Raw genomic sequence first — 25,579 nt, 5'->3', positions numbered from 1 at the left:
ACCCTCAAAGTGGGCCAGGTCTCTCCCATTCTTAAGAAGCCCACGGCAGACCCCACAGACCTAAACAACTATCGCCCTATCTCCAATATCCCTACCGTAGCCAAGTTGCTGGAAAAATATGTGCACCTACAGCTAACTAAACATATCGACCACTTTGACCTTCTCAACAAACACCAGTCAGGTTTCCGTCCTGGCCATAGCACAGAATCAGCCATGACACACATCATCGATGATGCGCTGCAAATACTCGACCAAAATAGATCTTGCCTACTCATCCTACTTGATCTCTCCTCGGCCTTTGACAAGGTCAAGCATGCGAATTTGTTGGACCTCCTGAAACACAGAATGGGCTTATCTGGTGTAGTGCTGAGCTGGTTCACTTCTTTTCTCCAAAACCGGACACCACAATTCAAAGTCAATAACACCCTGTTCAAGCCCGTCCCAGTAGCCCTAGGGGTACCGCAAGGATCCGCACTATCCCCAACACTGTTTAATCTCTTCTTGGAACATCTCACCGAAATTCTACAATCATCTAACGTGCAATATCACATGTACACAGATGATACACAGCTATACCTCAAGATACACACCCTAGAGGGCATCAAATTACTTAACACAGCTCTTAAGAATACCCAAACATGGCTGGCAGAAAATCATCTTAAATTGAACGCCCTCAAGACTGAATTCCTACTAATAGCTCCGCCAGCTCAAATCCCGAAAATGCAAAACTTGATCAAACATATCACGGCGTTTAACGTACAATCTACCATTGTGGACTCAGCAAAGACACTTGGAATGACTTTAGACAGTAACCTTAACATGCAAAAACACATCAGCAATGCTACAAAGGGAGCTAACTTCCAGATAAACACATTAAGGAAATTGAAACCCTTCCTACCACATAATGACTTTAAGCCGGCAGTTCAAGCTCTGGTTATACCAAGAGTTGGATACGGTTGTGTCTCCCTATGTGGCCTACCCAAGGCATCAATTGCACCTCTCAGAGCCTCAATCAACGCCGCAGCAAGACTCATAATCGGATCTAAACGCAGCTCCCACATCTCCCCGGCCCTTAGATCCTTGAACTGGCTACCCCTAGAGGCGAGAATTCATTTGAAAATTGTGTGCATAACACACAGAGCCCTACATCAAAAGACACCCGGTTACTTGGCACAGAAACCTACAATCTCTGGTGGGGCCAGATCCTCAAGAAATGCAGAAAAATTACTTTTGAAACCACAAAAATTCCAGAAGAAAAAAACTTATAACAGATCCTTCTCTGGGATGGCACCCAGAATTTGGAACGCCTTACCCCCAGAAACCAGACTTAACCCTTCCGCTACTTCTTTTAAAAAGGAAGTTATATCCATCCTCATGGCCCAATACACATGACTAGGGTCTGCTGAATACCTGTAATGAGATGCTTTCGCGCTCTCAACCACAAGTCACTTGTTGATGCTAAATCTAACTATGCTGCTTTTTACTATATTTTTTTTTTTTTTTTTTAACATCATTTTTATTGCATCACCAATATAAATGTACAGACAGAATAATCAGCAATGTAAATACACCATGTACAAGATTATTATGATCTAGTTCGTTCTTCTCTGGGAGGTTCACCCTCCTTCCGGTGCGGGCGGCCGTGTCCATGAATGCTTCCTGTATCATCTTACAGTGTCTGATAGTATCAGTCGGCAAATATTGCTGGGTTGCTTTTGTGGTTTTCACCCCTCCCCCTCCCCCAATTTTGGTTCCCCAACAGCCCGCCAATTCCAGCTTCCTACCCTCCCCCCCCCGCGGTCGCTCTGCAGCGAACAGCAGTGTAAAAGTGTCTGGTGTGTGTTGTAGGAGGAATCGACTTTCGCTAAGGTGTGTTCTCCTGCATAGTGACAGGGCCTGCTCCATCCAACTCACTCCCGCCCTCCAGCTCCTCGGCGTCCATATCCCGGAGCGCCTGCACCATCACTTCCCATGCAGTAGCCCTCTCCAGAGCCTTCTCATCGTTCATCCTCCAGGCCATCTGGTACCTCAGGGTACTTTCACATGCTGCCCACCTCAGGCATTCCCCATACCATCTTTTATATGTGGGCCCCACTCTCGACTTCCAGTTCCTCGTAATCTCTCGCTTGGCCAGAATAAGTCCCAAGTCTATAAATTTGCTAGTGTTCTTATTCCTAGGCGTGTGTGGGAACCAATGGAGGATACTAGCCGCCTTAGTGTACTGGACATCCCTGTCTGTCGCACCGTTAAGGGCTCGCCCAACTTCCTGCCAGTATTCTCCTAGAGAAGGACAGTCCCACAGCATGTGACCTAGGTCTGCCCCTACAGTATTACATCTGGGGCAAGCAGCGCTGTCTACCCCAAAATACTGTTGTATCTTCCCAGGTGTAAGGTATGCCCTGTGAATCACATAAAAGTGGATTAATTGAAACCTGGCGTTTCTCGAGCTCTTCCGTGCTCGCCTTAGCAACTGGCCCCAGGTCGTGTCAGGTATCTCCACTTGAAGGTCCAGCTCCCACTTGGTCTTCAGGGCCGTCAATGGCTGCAAGGCCTCCCGCTGCATTCTAGAGTACAAGCAAGTGACCGCCTTAAAGGTCCCCGCTGCCATCATCACGTATTGACAGGCCATAGAGGTGCCCGGCTCCTGCAACCCTTCCCCCCAATGGGCCTGCATAGCGCCCGTGACCGCTGCATGTAACAAATAGTCGCCCCTCGGCAAGTCGAAACGCTCCTGCAAATCTTGGAACGGCAGCAACACCCCATCCTCATAAAGATCACCCAACATTTGTATCCCCGCCTCTTCCCAGCCTAGCAAGCGAGACCAGTCCCCTCCATGTGGGAGGGCCGTGACCATCCCTAACGGGATTTCAGGGGCATACATAAGGCGGACTCCCGCCCGTTTACGGGCCCGGTCCCAGCAAAGCCGGAACGTCTGCTCCTCGACCGTCAGGTCTCCCACCCGGAGCTTCTGGTGTAGCGCGATGTATGCCAAAACATGCCGCGGGGTGCCTTCTCCTCTGGCGTCCTCAGGGCCTCTATACACTCTCGCCACCTCCTGGGTAAAAATCTGCAACTGCGCAGCCAGGTAGTACCCTTCAAAATCCGGCACCGCCATTCCTCCCTCGTCCTTGGGGCGCAGCAGGGTGTCGAGCGCTATGCGCCTCCTTCCCGTGCCCCATAAGAACGCTATGATCAAGGACCTCAGGCGTTTAAAGATAGAGCTCGGGATCCACACCGGGAGTGTCCTAAAATAATACAAAAGCCTGGGTAGGGCCACCATTTTGAGCAGGGAAATCCTACCAGCCAGGGATAACGGCAGAGTCGACCAAAAGTCCATGGACCCCCGTAGGGCGTTAATACAACGGGTGATGTTACCTTCCAACAAATCAGCTGGGGTATGATAAACATAGACCCCCAGATAATGCAGACATCGTGGCTCCCATCTAAGTTCTTGCGCGGTGAGTGGGCATGGTTCTCCTGATCTCAGGGGGAACAGGCAGGATTTAGGCCAGTTAACCCTCAGGCCCGACAACCGGCCGAACCGCCCTAGTAGCCGCCGCGCTCCTTCGAGCTCAGGGCCCGCATTGGCCAGAAACATCAGCAGGTCATCTGCGTACAAAGAAATGAAATGCGGCCTGCCCCTAAATGATAATCCAGCATAGTGGCGGCCTAGCCTGGCCTCCGCAGCGAAGGGTTCCATCGCCAAGGCGAACAAGAGTGGAGATAGGGAACATCCCTGCCTGGTGCCACGCCTGACCGGGTATTGCTTCGAGATCAGAGTGCCCACTCGAACTCTTGCTACCGCGTCAGTGTACAGGACCTTGGTCCAGTTTATGTATCCGTCCCCCAGTCCGAAGCGTCGCATCACCTCATACAGGTATCCCCACTCGAGGCTGTCAAAGGCCTTCTCGATGTCTATGGAAAGGACAAATGGGGAATCGGCAATCGGCCCTTTTTACTATATTTTATGTACATTTAATTGTATCTATTTCTATTTCCTGTATAAGTAACATTTATTGTCTGTACAGCGCTCTAATATCCGCTAGGATCTTGTTCGCGCTTTATAAAACTCTCCAAATAAATAAATAAATTAGAGCTGGCACTGGGGCATTTACTCTCTGTCCTGGTTTGTCTTTAGTAGTCTTCCTCTGTATGGCGTGTAGGAACATATGTAGATACTTGGGGTTATCCGTCCCTATTATAAGCTCCTCTGGCAAACTTTCCAAAACTCCCACCCGGATGACATAGGTTCTACCATCGGAATGGGCCAAAGGTACTATCTCCACAGGATAAGGCTTGACGTCTCCATGGACGCATCTGATGTGAACAATGGTGTCTGGGATGACCTGTTTGGGCTTTATGAAAACACCCTGTATTACGGACTGCCTGCAACCTGAGTCTAGTAGGGCTTTTACATCTTTCCCATTCACCCGTACACTCGCGTGAAAGGCACTCCCCATCTCAGCGGTGTAGAGAACGGACTTGGGGACGTATCCCACCTCCATTGGTTCTTCAGTTGGGTTTCTTCGGGGGCACACTCTTGCGATGTGGCCCCAGTCCCCACACTCAAAGCATTTGGGTCCTTTAAACGGAGGTATCTCTGGTCTACTGGGTCGTGGTTTGTTTGGTTCCATGATCGCGCTGGTCCTCTTGTCTTATTTGATCACCAGAGGCCGACTAGGTTTCTCGGGTTCCTACCCGTACTTTTTGGGTTGAGCTTGTGAGTAGGTAGAGGCCAAATCAATAGCTTGTTCTGTGGTCAGACGAGAGTGCTGGCGTAACGTTTTTTGTGAATTAAATGGAAGGGCGTCCAAGTACTGTTCGAGATACATTTTGTCCATTATCTCTTCTTTTGTACATTTGGGGTTAGCGATTTATCAGCAGCCATCTTTAGATGGAAAAACAAGGTTTTGGGATTCTCTCCTAGGATACCTCTCTCCTTTCGATACGCTTCAGCGGCGAGTCCCACGTGGTCCAATATCACAGATTTAATGTCAGCATAAGGTGTGTTTCCCGCTGCGTTGGCCACCAGGTAGGCGGCTTGCGCTTCTCCGGTTAACAGGGGGGCTAGCAAAAATGGCACTTCTCCACAGGCCAGCCGTAGGCCCGTGCAGCCTGTTTGAAATTGATTAAGAAGGCGTCAGGGTCTTTCCCTGACTCGTATTTTTGTAGCGAGAATCCAGAGGGCCCTGGGGTTCGTTTCCGGTGCTCTCGATGTGCTGAGAGGGGCTGATCACTCATCATCTTATGTAATCCCTCTTTCTGAGCGGTTATAGTGTCTTTAAAAGTGTCTCTGTCAGCCTGGGCTGACGTTCTATTGCCCAACCAAGGTGCTCCTGGCCCTTCACCAGGTGCTGTATTACGGCGTCCATCGTGGGGTTACAGATGGATGTCACCATGCCCGCATTCTCCACCACTTGTTGTGGGGTGAAAGAATGGGACAGGAGACTAGATGGGGTCAAAGAAGCTTTTATTGGCCTGAATACAAGCTTCTGTCGTGAGACCAGTCTACAATAAGGTAAAGTCAGTTCTGTTGGCTTCTCTTGGGTTACCCGGTCCCTCTGCGAGGTCCGCCCTCTTCTTATCCACTCCAGCACGAGTATGTCCAGTCAGTGGGAAGTGTGGATGTAAAGGTGGAGAAAAAAAAGAACCTAGGTGTAAGTGTGGTGCTCGATCAAACAAGGATGGTAAGGGAGGGGGAAGTGAGGAGTCACACAGTGCACAACACCTCTAGATAGGTGAGGACAGTGCTCACAGCGGGCACATTAGGAAACAGGGACCTTAACTCTAGGTATTCTGTTTCTCTTTTTTACCCACCCAGCTCGTAAAACGCTTGCATACCTGAGAGAGCCACGCTCCTCCTGGAGGGTGGTTGGGCGAAACACGGGATCGTTGGCCTCCTGGATCCTTGTTGCTTTGCGAGCGCTCCGCCTCTGCTCCTTCACTGGATACCGCCTGCTTCACTCCGCTCACGATTCTCTCTGCTCCCTCGACTTCTCCGGTGATCACATACCCGGACATCCGCCTTCTTCCTGTCTTTGAAGGCCAAACCTCCTCCTCGTCATCGCTGGGGGCGTGGCTTAGTGACCAGTCTTCCCACTTAAAGAAACAGTGTCTCTTTTCTTCGTCATCGGCATATGTTTGAACATCCGGGCCAGTCCACTCCTCCTGCTGCTGAGAAAGAAGAGGGGAGACGGTGGTGATCACATTCCCCCAGTCTTTAGGTGGGTCCGCCCCGTGCTTGGTCCGAACCCCCCTGTTACACAGTCTTAACCCTGTGCTTCATGGGAACAGTCCAGGCTGAACTGCGAAGCCCGGTCTTCCCTGAACTGGAAACAAGCATCCTGGGACCGGTTTCTGGGTAACACCCTTCATCAGCCAGGCTAGCTTAAATCTAGTGGCAAAGTGAGTAAGGGATCCACGTCTGAGCATGCCCTGCCAAATTTGAGCAAACAAAGCAAACACAAGGAGATGATGGACAGAGCGCGGAAACTTTGCAGACTATCACCCCTAGTCACAGATCTGGGTTGAATCCATCATCATGCTTCAGCTCACTTTGCCACCTCAGTTTAGACCCAGCAATTTGCAAATGAGTCTTTACCCTGTGCCTAATGGGAACAGTCCAGCCCAAACTGCGAAGCCAGGTCTTCTTTGAACCGAAAACAAGCATCCTGGAACCCGTTTCTGGGTTACACCCTCCATCAGCCAGGCTAGCTTAAATCCAGTGGCAAAGTGAGTAAGGGACCCATGTCTGGGCATACCCTGCCAACCTAGGGCAAACAAAGCAAACACAATAACATTCTGCATAGCTACTGAATATAAATGACACACAGTTTACAACAAAAACGTACAAATGAGTGTCCTCTGCTTGCATATTAAGTTCTGTGACATACTGATAAGCTTTTGTTGCACTGACATTTGGCAAAAAAATAATATACTGCAGGTTTCGTGTACACTTCTTCATTTTGTGATTCCCTGCTTTTAACTTTTGAACTCCGTGACCAATTTTAGCAAAGCTTTATTGTATGGATATTGCATTTATTTGGCACCTGATGAAGCATAATGGCAGATGGTACTGTACTCCATAATCCAAACATAATGGTTAACCCAGTAAATTATAGTAATTGTATTATATTATTGGTTAGTGTGTTAGTCTGCTGCTCTGATGGAACTGTTTGAAGCATTTCCTCCAGTTATTAGTGGTGAATTAAGTTAATAGGGTTTAGGCGTCATTATTTAGGCATTTTCATGCTAGTTGAACAAAAAGGCAAAAGTAGATAATATAAAGTAGTTAGATATTGTGGGATTGCAAGTATAGGTTAAAGGAGGAGAATTTGTGAGTAATAAGAGTGGGATGAGTAATTAGGATTGACAAGATAAATGATTGCAGTAATGATGACTCAGTAAGGAAGACGTGCATGTGACAGTTCTTCAGAGTTACTAAGGCAGGCAGAGGATGGAGTGCAAGGAGAGTATCATTCAAATAGCAAGGTAGGATAGAGCATAAAACCTAGCTATACATACAGGGCAGTTTTGGTGCAGAGTTTTTTTTAGGTATATTCTTTGGAACGATCTTGAGGTAGGATGCAATCAGACGAGCTAAAAAGAGTAGGATAAAACGCTGAAAGTTGATTGCATGTAGGCTGGTGAAATGTGTTGTTGCATGTTTGATTGTTCCGTTTAGCTGTTTATGGTGTGATACATAGGTGGTATGTTTCTAAGGAGATGTAGTTCTCTTTGATATTAGTAGGGGTTGTTTGTAAAATAATTCTGCTGATTTAGCTATCTTTTGACCGTAGAAGTTCCTGGAGGTTATCTGTCTGTAGACAGACACTGAGCATATGTGGATTCTTTGTAGGATCATAATGGGAATAACCCAGCCTTAACCATCCTTCTGAAATCTAAGTGAGCCTCAGTGGCTCTATTTTTTACTGGTACAGAATTCTATAGTTTTGGAGCTTAAACTGAGAAAGTATTGTCACCAATTGCTTTCTTCATGTAAGCAGGAATTATTAAGTGAAGTCCCAGGCTGGAGCTGTAATTCCTGGACTGGGAGTATTTTGTGATTTTTGCATGAATGAATTTGCTTCTTATAGCTGTGTGTGATGTATAGTAGCTTGAAAGAAGATCATCTTGCAATTGGGAGCTAGTGTAGAGCCCTCCGGACCTGATAGATGCAGGTTCATATATTTAGCTTTAGGAGAAGTCTTGCTGCTGAGTTGCGAATTCTTTGTAACCTTCTGATAGTTGGGAGTGGAATGCTGTTAGCATAATCAAGTCTGGAGATGAGTAAAGTTGTTACTTACCTCACCTACAGAATTGGAACACAGGATAGAGACTGTCTCTATTGATGTAAATCTGCTTAGAGTTGACCTGAGAAAAGTGGCCGACAAGGTGACTGAGGCTGAGGGGAATGTTGAAAGTCTGTCGGGTGGACTTTTCTCAGCTTAAGCAGAACCTCGAGCTGAAGCATAGGGTGGAGGATGTGGAAGGGAACATCCGTTTCAGTGACATAAGGATGCTGGGTTTCCTGGAGAGGTCGGAGGGTGCTTCGGTACAGGAGTTCTTGGGGTGCCGGGTACAACGACATCTGTGGTCTACGGACCTTTTGGAGATCTTTGTGATAAAATGGGCACACAGGGCCCTGGTCCTTTTGCCCACTCCCGGTGCCCCCAAGGGAATTCATCACAAAAATCCTAAACTACTGGGATAGAGACTGTATCCTGCGAGCATCCAGGGAACAGGAGGTTCCATTATTTGAGAATAATAGGATTGCCTTTTTTCCGTACTACATCAGGAAAGTACAGAAACAGAGTAAATCTTATTGTGTCCGTCAAACAGAAGTTAAGGCAATACAATAGAAATATATGCTCCTATACCACTCCAAACTGAAAGTCGTATCGCAATGGAGGTGCATTTATTTGAACACGCTGATGAAGTATGGGACTGGCTGGACCTAAGGGACGGTGCCTCCCTGGGGCCCTGGAGAAGACGTAGCTGAGGAGAACTAGCAGCTGGATCAGGACTGGGCCGTGGAGGGGGCCGGCCCAGGGGGAGGGGGATTGGAGGGAGGTGGAGCTCCACCCCACCACCAATGTAATGATTCAGGAAGATGGCTCCATGAAGCTGATAGCAGTGGGGGACACACAGGCACCAGTTAGGAGGGACTGCCTTGTCTGACATTCGGGACCTACTGTTGAAGGTGTAGGGCTTCTAACTGATGCTGTTCCTGAAATGTCGTTGCCTGACCCGGCGAACTCTTAAGCACATAAATGTGATTGCTGCCTGGGAGTGGTATGTGGCGTGGTCAAAGGCCTGTTTCCCATACACCTAATGGAATGTGGCATTTTCCTGAATGAGAACTGCTGAAGGGGATGCTGTGGCATCACCACTATGCCTCCACCTGGGCATCCATTTCTAGAGAGAGTAAACGTTCAGGTACTGAACTGCTTGTACTATATTGTGCAGGGGTGGGCTTGCCTGCCTTCCTTTTTCTTACACTCCCCCACCTATTTTTCCCACCCCCACCTCTAGCTTCCCATGTCCTTTTTTCTCAGTTCTTCCCCCTCTGTAGTTCTTTTGATGTCTGGGCTAAGCTGGGTGGGTCGGACTCAGTGTCATGGCCCTGGCCCTTTAGGATAAGGCCTGGGAGAAAGTGTTGGTCCTGGCACTTTATTTGGGTGGATGTGTATAAGCCTTACGCTTTTCTATACAAATCCATGGGTGGTTTTTTTTGTGGTTGGGGGTTTGTTGTTTGTAATGTGTTGTTATAGGTATCCTGGAAGGTTGCACATTGCTGTTCATGGGGCAGTTGCTGTTCTCCTTAACATGGTCACATTGGGGATAGGTACTGATTCTTGACTTGGAATATCCGGGGCCTGAACACTTACACTAAATAGTACAGGATGTTATGCTTTCTGAAACAACACAAGGTCCATGTGGCTTGCCTTCAAGAAACACATCTAAGTGAGATAGCTAAGAAATGAATGGGTCAAACCTATTATCCCTCTTACTCCACGTATACTAGGGGCGAATTGATTTGGGTAGCGCCTGGGGTCCCATTGTCACTGACATACTTGGATGCAGATGTAGGGGGCCATTATGAGCTTCTTCAGGGTTTATTAGTTGAGTGGGATGTTTCTATCCTTGATACTTATGCTCCTAAAACGGATGATCCAGATTTTTTTCTAAGGTGTATAAGAGCTGGTTAGCTGGGATGTGGATGTGCAGCTGCTCTGGATGGGTGATTTCAATTGCGTATTGTATGGATATCTGGACAGGCTGTGCCCCAACTGGACATGAAACCTCGCATGACTGCTCGTTGAGTGAGTTGATGCAGAATCTGGGGCTGGTTGATGTGTGAAGATTGCATTTTCGACAGAGTCAGGTGTACACCTGCTGTTCCATCGCGTATAATATGTATTGCAGGCTGGATCGTGTGAATGTGTCCTACCTGGCCAGATTTTTATTTGACCATACTCCAGTTAGTTATGATTTGAGATGGGGAGCCTCACCAGAGTGGTGCCTGCACTGGAGGTTCCCGGTGGATGTACTTACTGATGCAGAGGGCAGAGAGGCGCCGTCACTAGCACTGACGGATTACATCGCTCGCAATTGGTGTAGTACTTCCCGCAGACCCACCGAGTCGGAGGCTATGAAGACGGTAATGGGGAGGCAATACATGGGCTTAATGTGCAGGGTGTGGTGGTAATTGGGGAGAGAGAGGTGAATTTGGCGGGATTGCAAACCGGTGATCTGGTTGAGGTGTAGGGCTGGAGGGAGGAGGTGGCATTGCAACGCCACATAGCGGATATCTGGGACCGGATGGATAAGTTCACACTGACGCAGTACTGGCAACGGCTTCATAGTGAGGGTGACAAGTCTGGGGTCTCCAAGGCCTGGATCCGGCATAGAGAAGCAGCAGTTGCACCGGTTGTCCACTTGAGGGCACTGGATTGTGCCTTGAGAGTCAAACGAGAGGCGGTAGTGAAAACATTCAGACACCACCTGGAGGGGGTATACAAAAATACCCAGGTATCACATAGGCAGGGATACAGAATTTTCTTGGGCGGCTCACACTTCCCACAGTGAGGAATGGGGTGTGTCTCGAATTGGAATCTGCCCACACACTGGAAGAAGTAAGGGCAGCACTAAAGTTGCTTCTTAAACATAAAGCTCCTGGAGGGGGTGGGTTCCCCCCAGAATTCTATCATGCTTACTCGACCGTCTCACAGAGGGACTCCTGGAAGAGTATCTAGAGGCTCACGACAGGGGAGAGCTGCCCCTGACCATGAGGGAAGGAGAGACAGCATGATGCTTAAGCCCAGGGGGGATAAGAAGGACACTGTTGCTGATTGGCCACTCACTATGTTGAATACTGATGTGAAGGTCCTCTTTAAGATGTTAGCTAACCGGCTAGGCGAAGTAGTGGGTGGCCTGGCTCATGAAGATCAATACAGGCTTATCCCAGGCCGTAATATAGGTATGAATCTGACACAACTCACACATATCCTGCACGAGGTAGAGGGGGCAAGCAAAGAGATGGTGCAAGTGGCGGCAGAAATAGAAAAGGCATTCAGTCCCGTTGATTGGGGATATTACTTGGAAGAATTGAGGGTTCTCGGCATAGGCCCAAAGTTCGGCACCTGGATCCTGTTACTTTATACAAGCCCAAATGCGTGGATCAGAATGGGTTCTCTCCGCTCTAAAGGCTGGGAACTGGGTAGGGGCACCCAGCAGGCTGCCCATTGTTACCCTTGTTGTTCACTTTAGCACTGGAGCCCCAGTTGATCAAAGTATCCTATGACCTGACTCGATGGGGCATACATGTGGAAGAGATGAGACACCTAGTGTAATTTTATGCAGATGATGTTTTATCTCAGGACCCCACAGGAGTCACTCCGAAAGCTGTTGTGTATCCTTGATGACTTTGGAGCGGTCTCTGGACTGTGTCTGAACAGTAGAAAGTCGCTGCTGTTTCCTTTCGCGGCGCTGCCAGGGTCTCAGTGGAAAACCTCTCATACTTGGGCATTTCGATGGGAGCTGGACAGATTTCACTATCTGGGGATTAAGTTCGCTCACTCAACAAAGATTCAGAGGCAATATAACAAGTGCCGAATCTTGTACTCTTGAAAGTCCTCAGTTTCCTTTTGGAACACCCTGTCCTCTCACTCATGGGCAGGACCGCTATTTTGAAGATGTTGCTTCTGCTGCGCTGTCTTTATACCTTACAGCATTCCCTTAGTCCTCTTCCCGCCTAGGTATTTAGGAAACTGGACAGCCTGCTCACCTGCTCACTTCCATGGTATGGGCAGTTGAGCGTTTCAGAGTGGGCAGGACAGCGTTGATGATCATCACAGAGAACGAAGGATTGGAGGCACTGGAACTGGAATTTTATTACTTTGCAGAAATAATGCAACATGTGGCGCGATAGCTTGCAGAGGTAGAAAGTTGGGCAAACCATGTATTGTTAGGGGGTGTTGGTGCAGAGGACCTAGTGGTGTTGATGTAAGGGTCTCGACTGGCGGCAGACGGCCAGAGTGTGGCAGCGGTTGATGTACGTAGTGCTTCGTAGGGCCCCCTTTCATAGGGAACTACCGGTATGAATACTTGCCCCTCTTCATTGCATGGAAGCCAACATGACATATCAGGCATGGCGAGAGGGTGGCTGTGTACCTGGGGCACTCTAGGGGTCATGTTGACCTGTTGAACGGGGAGGCATTTGGTGGTCTCTGTTATATAACGCCATGGAGGCAGATGTGGCTCACAGGACATTCCGAGCTCGGGATGCCATGGAATTGGCTTGAGCGAAACAATGGTGGATGAGAAATGAGGGCATGGCGTAGTGAGGGCGCAGCGCAAAACAAGGGGAACTAATAGTGATCTAAAACTGCCTAGGAAGATGCAAAAATACTTTCTTTTATTAGGTTGCTCTCACTGGCAGGATTTAAATGCAGTGCATGGAACAGTATTGATTTAAAACTGCTCGCTAATTGAGGTCGACATGTTTCAGCCAAGGGATCAATGATATGTATCAGTGGCTTTCTTCAGGACCAGAAAGATATTAGTATTCGCTGCTGCTAATGGTGATCTGGTGATCAATTATAGGAAAAAGATACAACACCAGTAATCCTGTGAAGCTGTATCAGGATTTACTGGGAATATCTGTGAAAAGCGAGAAAACAAAACAAAACAGCACAATCAGTTATTCGTGCTTCACTAGTAACATACTGTAATTACTTCTGTCATCAATAGATATCCAATCGTTATTATCTAGAGATGAACTTACCCTCAAATGTAGGATAAAACACCTCACCTCTACCTGGCTACAGCTCAGGGGAGGAGGCCCGCTCTGTGGGAAATAAAAATATTAAATCACACCTATTCAAATTTTGTGGTGGGATTATTCATGTTCAAAAACAATTGCTCAAGGTGTGTTCCAAAACGTAGAGTGGTGTGGTATCACCCCTAAGGCTGGTGATTAAGGAAGAGTAGTTAATTGAAATTTACAGGCTAGGATTTCTTTAGGATACTATTCGGTACTAGTATCAATGTACCATAGGCAGTTTTAGGTCACTATTAGTTCCCCTTGTTTTGCGCTGCGCCCTGTCTACACCATGTCATCACATATGGGATTCTAGCATCCTAGTTACACTAGGGAACATCATTTGAAAACATCCCTGAGCTCCTCCCTCACAGTGAGGGAGTTGTAGCCCTCAGCAAGACTAGGATTTCCTGCTGGGAGGAGGAACCCATATGATGAAGCATGTCACCCTCGGGTGAGTGAGGGTTCTAGTCCTTAAGGGATAATTCCCACTTATTGGTTATATCCCATTCATAATTTTTGAGCGAACTTGCACTTTCACCACGCACAACTCATGTGCTAAATACATAGACCAGAGGTAGTATTGTGTTATAGATTTTATATAGGGGAAGTTCTCCTCTTTGGTCTCTAAACGTAATTCCCTAGGACTCTGCCCCACCATTTTGTTGTTATAAGGATGAGAAATGAGCTAGGGTGTGCGCTCCTACTCAAACTGTTTCTGGTCATGCACAGTTTAAGCTTGTCCACTTTAATTTCCTTCCTCGCACTTATATGACTCCTTTAAAACTAAGCCGCCTATATCCTGACCGAGCCTCTTCCTGTCCCCATAATATTGACAGGGTATATTTTATGCATTTGGCTTGGGGTTGCCCATTAGTATATGCTTTTTGGACTCTGGTAGTGGATAGGATTGCACATACCATGGCACTGCAGGGAACCCTCCTACCTCAGTTTGGCCTGTTGGGCAATATGATGAGACCCAAGAGGAGAATTATGTCTTATAAGTTCCTACAATTAGTTCTGGTATTGGCTAGTAGGGACAGGTTATCACATGGATGGGGCAGAGGCTACCTTCGCTAGTTCACTGGTAGTGATATGTGGCGGAGTAGCCCCCAGCAGAGGAGATCTATATGGAGAGTAGTTGGACTGATGACAAGCTGCAGCTGGCTTTGGAAGCGTGTGTGAAATTGTTTCATGATTTTCTGGCTTCCGATGGTGCCTTGAGTGACAAGAATGAAGATACTGACAGTTATGATGTGATTGATTGCTTCTGAAATAATACAGATCTCATATTGCTTGATAACTGCATTTTCCTGTTATTCCAATACTATGCGTAGCTTATAAATTGACTATGAACCTCCTAGGAACAGTTATGTGCCATATTTGATGTGATGGTTTTGTTCGTAAAACTGTGATGGTATCTGTATGATGACTTTCTTGTGCACCTAAGTTTAAACATGCTGTTTACATGATGCTGTTGATGTGTTTTGAATAAAAAAAGTTGATAAAAAAACAAAAGTTGTTGCTTGCACCTTTTGAGGAAATCCAAGATGTAGAAGCATGCATTTTGTATTCATTATGTAGAAAGTCAATTGAGACAGCCTGTCCACGTCAATATTCTTGGAAAGTGTAGAGTCAAAGAAGATTTCACAATCTATCACTTTTTTTGTTTTTTTAAGAAAAAAATGTTCTTCATGTTTTAACAACTGACAAACAAGCATGGTAATTGCCACTGGAGTTAACAAAATTCATCACATCTTTAGCTGCTTTTTGCTTGGCTCCCGGTTCATCTGGCCAGAAAGATAGAGGATCCTAATTTTTCCCTTTGCTACAGGTCATTATTTCTATTTATTGCATCTAGTGTTAGGATATATAAAAGTATTTATACAGTACCATTCTTAATGTATTTTATCCATGATGTAAATGTGAAACATTTAAATGTCTTTCAGTTTTGCAGTCCTTAGCGAACAAGACTATGCAAGACACGCAAAAACAGTTATACCTCTGCTTACAGTAATAGTCATTGTAGAGCCTGGGGACCCTTTAAAGCCCACCACACCTTTCTTTGCAGCCCCCAATTTCGCCCTCCCTCTGGTAAGCAGTAATATTGACCTTTTAGGGGCACGTGTTTAGTAGGTGTTTCTCTAAAATAACAGCACGCTTGGATGAGTACGAGGGAAGTTTTTTCTTTATTTGTTAACTCCAACATGACCCACTACCAAGGGTCCTCCAGCACCCAAACAGCATCTCCCTTCCTTTACACAAAAACATTTTTTTATGGACAGCTAACGGTAGTTAAAACAAATAAATACCACAATAATACGGAATAGAGAAAAAGTATGTGCAATAAGTTGTTCGCAGTGAAAATCACAAAATTACACAAGTTTTTTTGGAAAGATGCCATGCTTAGTGATAATAGTTTCCTCGTCATAATACTTGTTCACGCCATTTTGTTTCACCTTTTGTGAGGCAGTCTCATCCTCCCCGGTTGCAACGTCATTAACAGCACTGCCCATGGCGATACCTTCATTTTCTGTATCAAGCTGGTTGGTAGAAATGTGACCCCACAAGAAATCCCCATGCAAATCCGCCCTTTTGTTATAATACCAACCTTTGAAACTCACTAAAAAGTATAAGATTTCTCTTAGCCCACCAATTCCCCATCATCTTATATAACTGCAATCCTGAAAGATCTGTTAACATTTGAACCTTTTGTTTCTCATATTCTTCAGCATAACTCAAGAACCTACCATCAACATTTTGTTGAATTTTTTTATGGAGCTTATCATACAAAACAACTTCCTTACGTCTTATTCTTTCCATATCCTCATTATCCATCATTTCACATTTGCCAACATTTTTGTAATTCTTCAACCAGTAAGGGACCAAATTAGGACGAGCATTCCTACACCTTAGCAAAACTAAAGGAGTCACTTCTGTAACCGAATGCAGGATATTATGATAAACCTACCCCTTTTCTCTGAGAAATTTGACAAGATTTAAATCACAAGTATGAGCTGTTTGAGCACTTTCTTTGGGATTCTTATTAATCCTTTCAACAGCACCATTAGCTTTTCAACTGTAAACAGCCTCTGTTTAATGCTTCACGCCCTTAGGAAACTTTCCATCTTGTCAGATATCAATGTTATCCCATTATCTGTGACTAACTCTGCAGAAAAATCTTCTATGGAAAATACTCTAGACACAAATTGTATTGCTCTCTCAGTGCTGATCTACTCCTCAAAATCATAGTAAATCCACTTGGAATAATAATTCACTAGGACAATCATGTAACGCAACTGTCATAACACATTTATAGGTCCCACAAAATCCAAGACTAATTTTTCCTAATCCCTCTGAGGAAACGGTACTGGTCTCAAAGGTGTGTCCTTCAACTTCCAATGCTTTTTATTCAAAATTCCCCCCTGTTGGAAAGTGGGTTATTAGTAGTGGTAAATATATGTCTACCACTGGCAATAAGGCCACTGACACAGTGTAGGGCTCAGAATAGGTCTCAGAAAATGATTCCCATGCTCAACCCTTGGCATCTTGGCTGTGAGCAGGCAGGCTTAACTTCTTCAGAGATAGGTTTGTAAAGCATTTAAAAACACCAATTTAGTAAATAATTGAGACACAACACACAATAAAAATCCAATACAAATTTCTAAAAACAGGAAATATTTTTATCTTTACGACACCAAAATGTAAAAAACCCATTGTAGGGAATCGGAGATATGGATTTTCAAAGATTTTTGCACTGTATAGCACAAAAGCACCTTTAGCGCCTATTGGAACATCTGCTCTCTCTACACCAGGACACAGTCAAAGTTTCAGGCCGACCGCGATGGAGCTCTGCGTGGCTGCCCCTCGCGGTAGGCCTCTGTAAAAGTTTTTCCCTTCTGACTTAGAAACTTGCCTGGAGCTTTTCTGCCAGACTCCCTTGAGCCTCTCCACTGATCTGTGATCGATGAGGGTTCTCCAACTTGCCTTTCGACGAGCTCCCAGTCAAACTACGGAAGTCAGACCGCCGGAGTGTTCCAGCGGAACAAACCAGTGATCCAGGCCAGTGTGGGGTTGACTGTCGGTGATTTGACTCTCGTGGGTGAGCTGGTCAAGACTTCTACCTTCGGACTTAGAAACTTTTACTGAGCTTTTTCTCAAGGGTTCCCTCGCTGTTCTTTACCAGACCAGGTTTGGTGAGGGTTCGCCAGCATGGCGTTGGACGAGTTCCCAGTCAAACTCTGGAAATCGGACCGCCGAAGCTTTTCAGCGGGAGGAACCTGGAGGGCAGGCCGGCTGCGGTTGAGGGTCGCTGGCTTGGCTGGCCAGGTTGAGGTGGTCCACTTATGGAGCTTTTTCCCAAAGTTGCTCCAAACTTCTCCAAACGTCTGGAACTTCTTCCTGAAGTTCCTCTGAGGCCCAAAGTGCCCAAAACTTACTCCAGGGGTCTGGGAGCTCCAAATGGTACTTGAAAGTTTGGGATTTCAGTTCCCACAATCTACTTGGACTAAACCCTTACAAATCCACTGGAGTCACTCCAGGCTGGGGATTCTTGGTGGAGATGGTCCAGTTGAGCTATGTTAACCTGTAGCTTGCAAGGAGCCAACAGTTTATTCCTCTGGAGCCAGTTAGGTCCACAGGGCTGTAGTTCCAGATTGTGCAGCAGGGGCAGACATTCAGAGTGCAGGGCCTGGTTGGTGCAAATCAAACTTCCAGCTTGGGCCTTCTTCTTCTGTGGTTTCAAGCAGCAGATCTGAGAGGCTCTGCACCTCTTAGATACTTATTCTGTGTTCTCTGGGGCCGATCAGGAGGACACTCCTGTCCAATGAAGTGCAAGGAAACACCCCAGAGCATGCCCATTTCCTCTAAAGTGTGGCACAATGATCTCCCAGAAAGCACAATTTCTCCCAAATTCAATATGGCTGAAGTCTCAACAGAGAGGCAAGAGCTAGCTAAATCAACCTCCAAGATTACTAGTCTCCATAGTCTCCCTCCCCCTGGCATTTGTACATTCCTTTGTTAAGCTTGTCATCTGGCTGGGTTCAGAACGGATGGGTGTAGATGAACCAGGCTTCTTCTGCCTGTTCCCTTCTTCCTTTGAAGCTCATGGTTTACAACCCCTACCCCTTGTTCTGGCATTCCTGTGCAGCAGAACCCTCTCCTCCCAAATGGCTTCTCACCCCAGGTGCCACTTATCACTTCATCAAAGCAGCCTGGCTAATCCACTTAACTCTGACCAATCAGGGCAGACCACTAGAAGGCTGAATTGTGGCTTACAGCAAGAAAGTCTTATAACTTATGTTCTGTACATTTTTGGATACATTCAACAAGAGCATATTGCTGGAGTTATCCCTACCATTCTCCTGAGTCCTTAAATGATATTTTCCTACAATCTCTAGCATTAGTTATTAATTAATAACATATTGCCATGTTAAGCTATGTGGGCGATGGATCTGCAATGGGGAAACTGAAATGGGCAATTTCTCAGGCACCAGGGCTTTAAAAACATCTTTTATAAGGACCCTGCCTATATCTACAGGACCTCCCGCCCCTAGAACACCTAGGAGAGACTTTTGGGGTGCTGAATATATAAAAAATATTGTAGATCCTCACTCCCTGTGCTCCTTGTACAAAAGTCAATTTTGGGAGGCACTTTACAATAATGAGGGAAGCAAAATGTGCAATTTCTCTATCCCAATGCATATAAAACCTCTTTTATAAGGGTCCTCCTTATTAGTACCTGACCTCTGACCCCACCCCCTCCCCACCACTGGGACACCTAGGGGAGACCCTGGGGGTACTTAATATGACAAAATATTGTGGTTTACCAATTTTTAACTGCCCCAAACACCAAAGTCGAGTTTGGGCCCAATTTACATTTTAAAAGCAGTCCTGCAACACAGAGCAGACCCCAGGCTTTCAGCAGTGCACACATGCATGTACAGAAAAGCTGCTGGCCTCTAAACAGCCATGTCCTATTATATACTAGGGACTTAAAGTTAGTTTTAATCCCCCTGCCCTATTATGTAATAAAGGGATACCCTAACCCATTATGTACCCTAGTGTATGTAGGTGTTTTCACTATATTCCAAGTGTGTTTTCAGCATAGCACTGGCCCTGGGCCTGGTTAGGCAGAGCCTGGGGAAAGTCAGAGTCAGTTACCACCAGTACCAGTCAGCAAAAAACATGATTGGGGTGCCCAGGGCACAGGATGACTTTGCAACACACCCCTACAAGTCTCCATCATGGTTTCAACAGCCTGTCCATAGCTGGCCACCAAAAAGAACATCTAAGCATTTTTTAATAGTATAAAAGGATCTAAGATGATCCACTTGTGCTAAAGATACAATCCTAGGCCTTAAACTTACATGTGGAATAAACTTGTCAGTCCTTAACAACACTCCTGACTCAACCGACAGCTAATCAGCAACATGGACAGAACTCAATAACTCTCCCTTTAGATGCTTAATATGTAGCCATCCATTTTGCACAAATTCCAATACTTTTTTCACATTATTATCCTGATAACAAGCTACTGACTATTCCTTCTCACTAACAATGCCCTGGTATTGTTTAACTATATCAATACCTGCTACCACACATTCATCTTCAAATTCCCCCACACATCCTCAATGTTCTCGATAGCCCATGCACATACTAATGCCCCCTCTCAATTGTGCTGTACCTTCTTTCTGCCTCCTTCAGGTTTCTGAATGTGAAAGCAATAGGACGACATGTCGCTTTTAACTTTTTGACACAGCACAGCCCTCAGTCCTACGGCACTGGCATCCACTGTCCAGACACAAACGTTTTCAATGCAGGAACCTTATTCAATGTTGATTTTATATTCAGGAAGACTTGCTCTTCTCGGTCACCCAACCAAAATTTTCCTTTTTTTCTTAACATTTTCTTTAATGGCTTCATAATTGTGGCATAACCCTCAACAAATCTGGAATAGTAATCACTAAGACCAATGACTGATTTTAACTCATCCGTGTCTTTGGGGCTGAGATCATCCCATTGGGCTTTAAGGAGATCCCCTTTAGGTTCAATGCCTTTGAGAAGATCGTGTGGTCTAAAGAGACAGTCATGTCCCATTCCCTGAGAATCAATAGTACCTGTTCTAGAATCATATTGTCTTCACTAACTGTTTTGGCGAAGATGAGCAAGTCATCCTGAAAGGGTAACATCCGTGATTAAACAATACCTGAGTTTTTAGAATACGTTAGCCGACGAAGCTAGCCCAAATGGTAATCTTAGATATTTAAACACACTTAACGGATTTATGAATGTGGTAAGAGTTTGATCATTTTGTTCCAAAGGCACTTGATGATAAACAGCCGCTAAGTCAATATTACTAAAGTACAAAGCAATCCCAATGGTGGTTAACAATTCTTGAGTTTTTGGTAAAAGGGTGACAATCAATCAAGATGTTTTTGTTCAATTGTCTTAAATCTGCACACAACCTAATTTGTCCCCTTTCTTTGTAGCAATGACGAAGGCACTCACCCACTGAGAAGCCTTTACAGGGTCTATTATCCATTGACAACATTTCTGGGTTGACAGGGGTCACAGCTGTGACTCCTGGCTTGCCCTTTGCAACCCCTGACACTACCTTTGCGACCCCTGGCCTCAGAGGTGGCAAAGTCAGTGCCAGAAACACAGGGCCTCCTCATTCTTGTTGACGTTGGTTGGGGCACCACTTTCCTTGTTTTCAATCAGTTTTGTTTTTATTAGACTAATAGTGAATAATATCAGATTATTCACTATCAGTGTACTGCAAAAATGGAGTACAGTTATCTAGAATATGACCCTATCTGGCAGCTGAGATAAGTAAAAATTATTTAAAATGTATGTTCTGTGCATGCTTGCGGGTGAGAGGGTGCTTATGTAAGAACGAGTGTGTATGAGTGAATGTGTTTAAGCATATATGTTTGAGTGAAAGTAAAGGTCAAATGGCATGTGCTGTCACTTCCGCTACACCTGACATTTTGGTGAATTGATGTCCATGCTATTATCTTGCCCTCACACAACTCTGAGATGTTTCTCCAAATCAGCCCTCACACCTAAGGGCACATCTCTAACTTTATGAGCTACCGGAATAACACTTTGTTTTGCATTAATCTCGCAATCAACCAATAAAATGGGCGTCTCAGTTCTGAGTCTCAAAACAATTCCCAATCTGACTTGATCCACCCATCCCATGATATCACGACCTTTAACTGCCACATACACTTTCGTGATAATGAGTTTTCCCTTAAAATCTAGGGCATCCTCAAAAAACCCAAGCATTTCAATTTTATAATCACCATATGCTACTGCTTTTACATCCGGGTTCTGCAACTTGACACCAGACCACTTGTTGTTGAACGTAATTTCAGAAATCATGGGAACAAGTGAACCGGAGTCTGCTATAATTCTTAGTTCCACCTCACCAAACTGTACCTCACAAAAAGATACTTCTTACTTACAGTCACACCTCTGACACTTACTACACTCTGTTAAAACAACATTTGTTAGCTTCTCTCCTAATATTTGTTCTTCACATTACTGAACACTGCTAAGTTTTACGGACAAGGTACTATTATACATACACGGATAAACTCTCCAATTATTTTACACTTGTTAAACCTATTTCCATGAGCAGGGCAATTAACATAGTTACTGATATGTATGGTGGATCCACACCTATAACATTTACTGGAACCTGCTGATAAGAACTTTTTGTAACTTTCGGTTTCGTAATCATCTGTGTTATTTTTTTTTTAAGAGCACATACACTGACAGCATTTTATCCTCAGATATAGTTTTCACCTACTGTACAGATCGCTCTGTTCCTTTTGCAATCTTGATTTTCTCATCCAATGAAGGATTATGCAACACAATAAATGCTCTTGCACCTTTTTTAAAGAACAATTTAGAACTATTTAATCCTTTATGTACTGATCTAAGTAATTGTCAAAACAACACAAACTTGCCAAAATCCTTAAAGCAGCTACTTACTGGTAAAATGACTCGCATAAGGATTGATTCCTTGAATAGAAAGTGGAACATTCTAAAACAATACGGAGTTCATCAGAAAACTTAAGTGACCGTCTTTTCTGTGCCTCTACATACACATTTCAATCATCCGAATCACCAGCTTCTATACCAGGTGGGGGCTGAAAAACTGGCAAATGATCGAGCATTTTTTGCCCTTCTTCCACCGATAACTCTTCCCTCACTTCCCAGAAGGATACCACATCCTTGTTTAAAGACTGCTTTTCAAGCCACCCTCTAATGACAAAGTCGTTGACTCTACACAAACATTTATCTTGCCTAAGAGATTCGATCCAGTCTTTCTGATCAATACTTTGCATATTCTCCCGGACTAACAAGTCTAGGCAGTACTCGTCCCACTCATTCTTAATATCTTCCTCGTTGTCTAAAGAAAAATGACTCAAGAAATGTGCTATTCTGTTGCGTATACCTGGAACGTATTCAACCTCATACACAAAGTCTAGTAATTGCATAGATAATCTGCTGATCCTAGTAGAAACATTACTCAAACCCTGTGAGGTAAGCACTTTCATTAGCGGTTTGTGATTGGTCCTCAACACTACACAACCACCCCAAATAAATTGCCTAAAATGTTTAAGGACGCAGACACATGCTAACGTTTCCCGTTCGATAACAGAATACTTCTCCTCAGTTGGAGTGAAAACTCTAGAAGCAAATGCGACTACGTGTTCGCTACCATCCTCTGTCACATTATGGCATAGATAGAGAGTGGGGATACAATTAGGTATGTATGGCTGCAGCGATACGAATGCGCGAGTACATCAGCACTACATTCCCCAAAATGCCATGGGGGGCCTCAGCTGGTCATGTTTCTGAGCCCTACATAAGCAGGGGGCTCTGGGCTTGTCAACGACGAAGCTGCACCTAGGACGATTGTGTTGGTTTGAATCGGCTGGTGCGCATCCTAGAGCCGTTAGACGGCTTGGAAGTAACATCCTGTTAAACCCCAAAGGATACCTACATCAGATTCACTCACGAGCGGGAGAGCGCAACGGAGCCATCTGAAAGGCTGGGATCATGTCTCATTCCCTGCTTCTCTTGTTTTTTGTTCATCAACGAAACGCCCGCTGGAGCGCGCACAGAGCCAACTGCAAGGCTCGGCTCAGGAAGGGCAATTGCTTTGGTTTGCCTGCACACGCGCTGGAGAGAGTAACGGCGCCGGCCTAAATAACTCACAGTCCATGAAGATTCCTTTCCTGCACTTATTTTGTTTGTTGTTTTTTATACGGCTGAAACACACCAAGGGCTTTCATAAGGCTCTGATTCCACGGCTGCATCAACTTGTTTAACAGCATTCCAACCCAGGAACTTCGTATCATGACCAGGAATTGTTTTGTGGGTTTGAACGCCTGTAGGTGGCCACAGTGAGGTGTACTCTTTTCATACTGGAGGATCCTTCTTAGAGCTAAGCGTATTTTTACATACTTTGTTTGAAGGCAATAACGCTGTAGGGGGAGGCGCAAGCTCAGAACACTTCCTTGAAGATCAGGCGATTTCTTTTATGTTTTATGTTTTTACTTTTGTGCTTTTTGGCATTAGGACAAATGCGGCATGACTAAAACGTAAGTGCTTACACATACTCTTTATAGTCTTATGCTCAATACACGCTGTGGCTGATGCATCCATATATATGTTGTGCTTGTATGTTGTTACAGGGAACACAGGGCTAGACAGCTGGAGTGAAAGAACCAGACTAGGTCTACAACTCCAAGTGCAGTCCCATCGTGTGATTTCGCAGCTACATCTTTATTGTTTCCTTTGTCCCTTTTTTCCGTTTTTACCCTTTTATGGTCTGGTCTGTGGAGTATTAATACTGTGGTCACAGGTCAATCCACATTGGGGATAGGGTTACGCAGCATCATTCATCGCTTCCACTATATCCGGCTTTGGAGGTTAGTGGTTACCTGTTGGAGATCTGACACCTCTTGCCATTGCGACAAGACAGCTCCCAACCCCTTCCCACTGGCATCAGTTGTGACAAAGGTTTTACACTTTGGGTCAAAACCTTGGAGAGCAGGAGCTTTACAAATATCATCTTTAATGCTTTCAAAGCTTGCTTGACTTTCAAAAGGTTCCCCCGTGAAACTCTGAGGAGAGATGTCGGCTTCTTCAAGGTTTGAGCCAATCTTCTCACAAAATAGTTTCAACCATGTTTCCTTGTTGATGATTGTAAATGGAGAACCTGAAACAGCTACTAGTGACACATGAATACCTCCATCAAACACTTTGCATACAAGCTTATTTCTTTTTGTGCCTTTCACACACAACACATCATCTTCCAGTACACACAAGATCTTGGGACTCTTATTACCACTCTGACCACCCGGATCAGTCGGGCTTTATGCCACATCGGAATACGACCCTTAACCTACGTCGCCTGCACGGTGTGCTGAGCAGAACGTCTACCATACTGGAGCCAGCAGTTCTGGTGTCCTTGGATGCCACCATGGCATTTGATATGATGGGGTGGCCCTATCTGTTCGCAGTTTCACGTAAATAGGGATTCGGCCTGGAATTCATTAGCTGGATTCGCCTCCTAGACTCTGGCCTGACGGCCCGTGTAGTGGTAAACAACCGCAAGTCCTCAGACTTCCTATCAGGACCCCACAAGTCTTACCTGTTACTCTGATAGGTTTCACTTTTCGTTGCCCCACCCATTACCATTTACATATGCAAGTTAGCATCATGTGTCTAACTGATGAAGTATACACTTATACTCTTACGTTATTTTTACTCCTTATGTGATTATTCATTTATATGTGTGAAGATATTTGGTTTCCTTAGCTTAGCTTGTGTGCCTCCATTTTGTGTATTCCTCTGTGTCTGCGAGTCGCACTCGCTCATTTACCCACCCGTAGGAATAGGAAAATCACTAATGCAGCAGTTTTCGTTTCTCGGCTAACTGTGGCCGAAACTAACAAGTTTCTTATCAGTAGTGTTCTCATGCGCCAGAGACGCTGAGGCTCGGCTCCGCGGCCTTGGGCAAAGATAGCTAATGTATCCCTCGCAGGTGCAGATGCCTCTTGTATGATGCCATTGTTCCTCTCTCTGGGGTTCAGTAATTTTCCAGAAGGGGCGTGTTGTATTCCACTGTACCATGTTATAATGTATTGCTGTGATGATATGAGTTAGTCCTCTCGGCGCACTCTTAGGGGTGAGGTCGGACAGGGCCCTCTCATATGGGAGTTTGTGGCC

This window comes from Lissotriton vulgaris, chromosome 8 (assembly GCF_964263255.1).
Source record: "Lissotriton vulgaris chromosome 8, aLisVul1.2, whole genome shotgun sequence".
Classification (NCBI taxonomy): Eukaryota; Metazoa; Chordata; class Amphibia; order Caudata; family Salamandridae; genus Lissotriton; species Lissotriton vulgaris.
The sequence above is the reverse complement of the archived record's forward strand: the minus strand, read 5'-3'. Positions refer to the sequence as shown.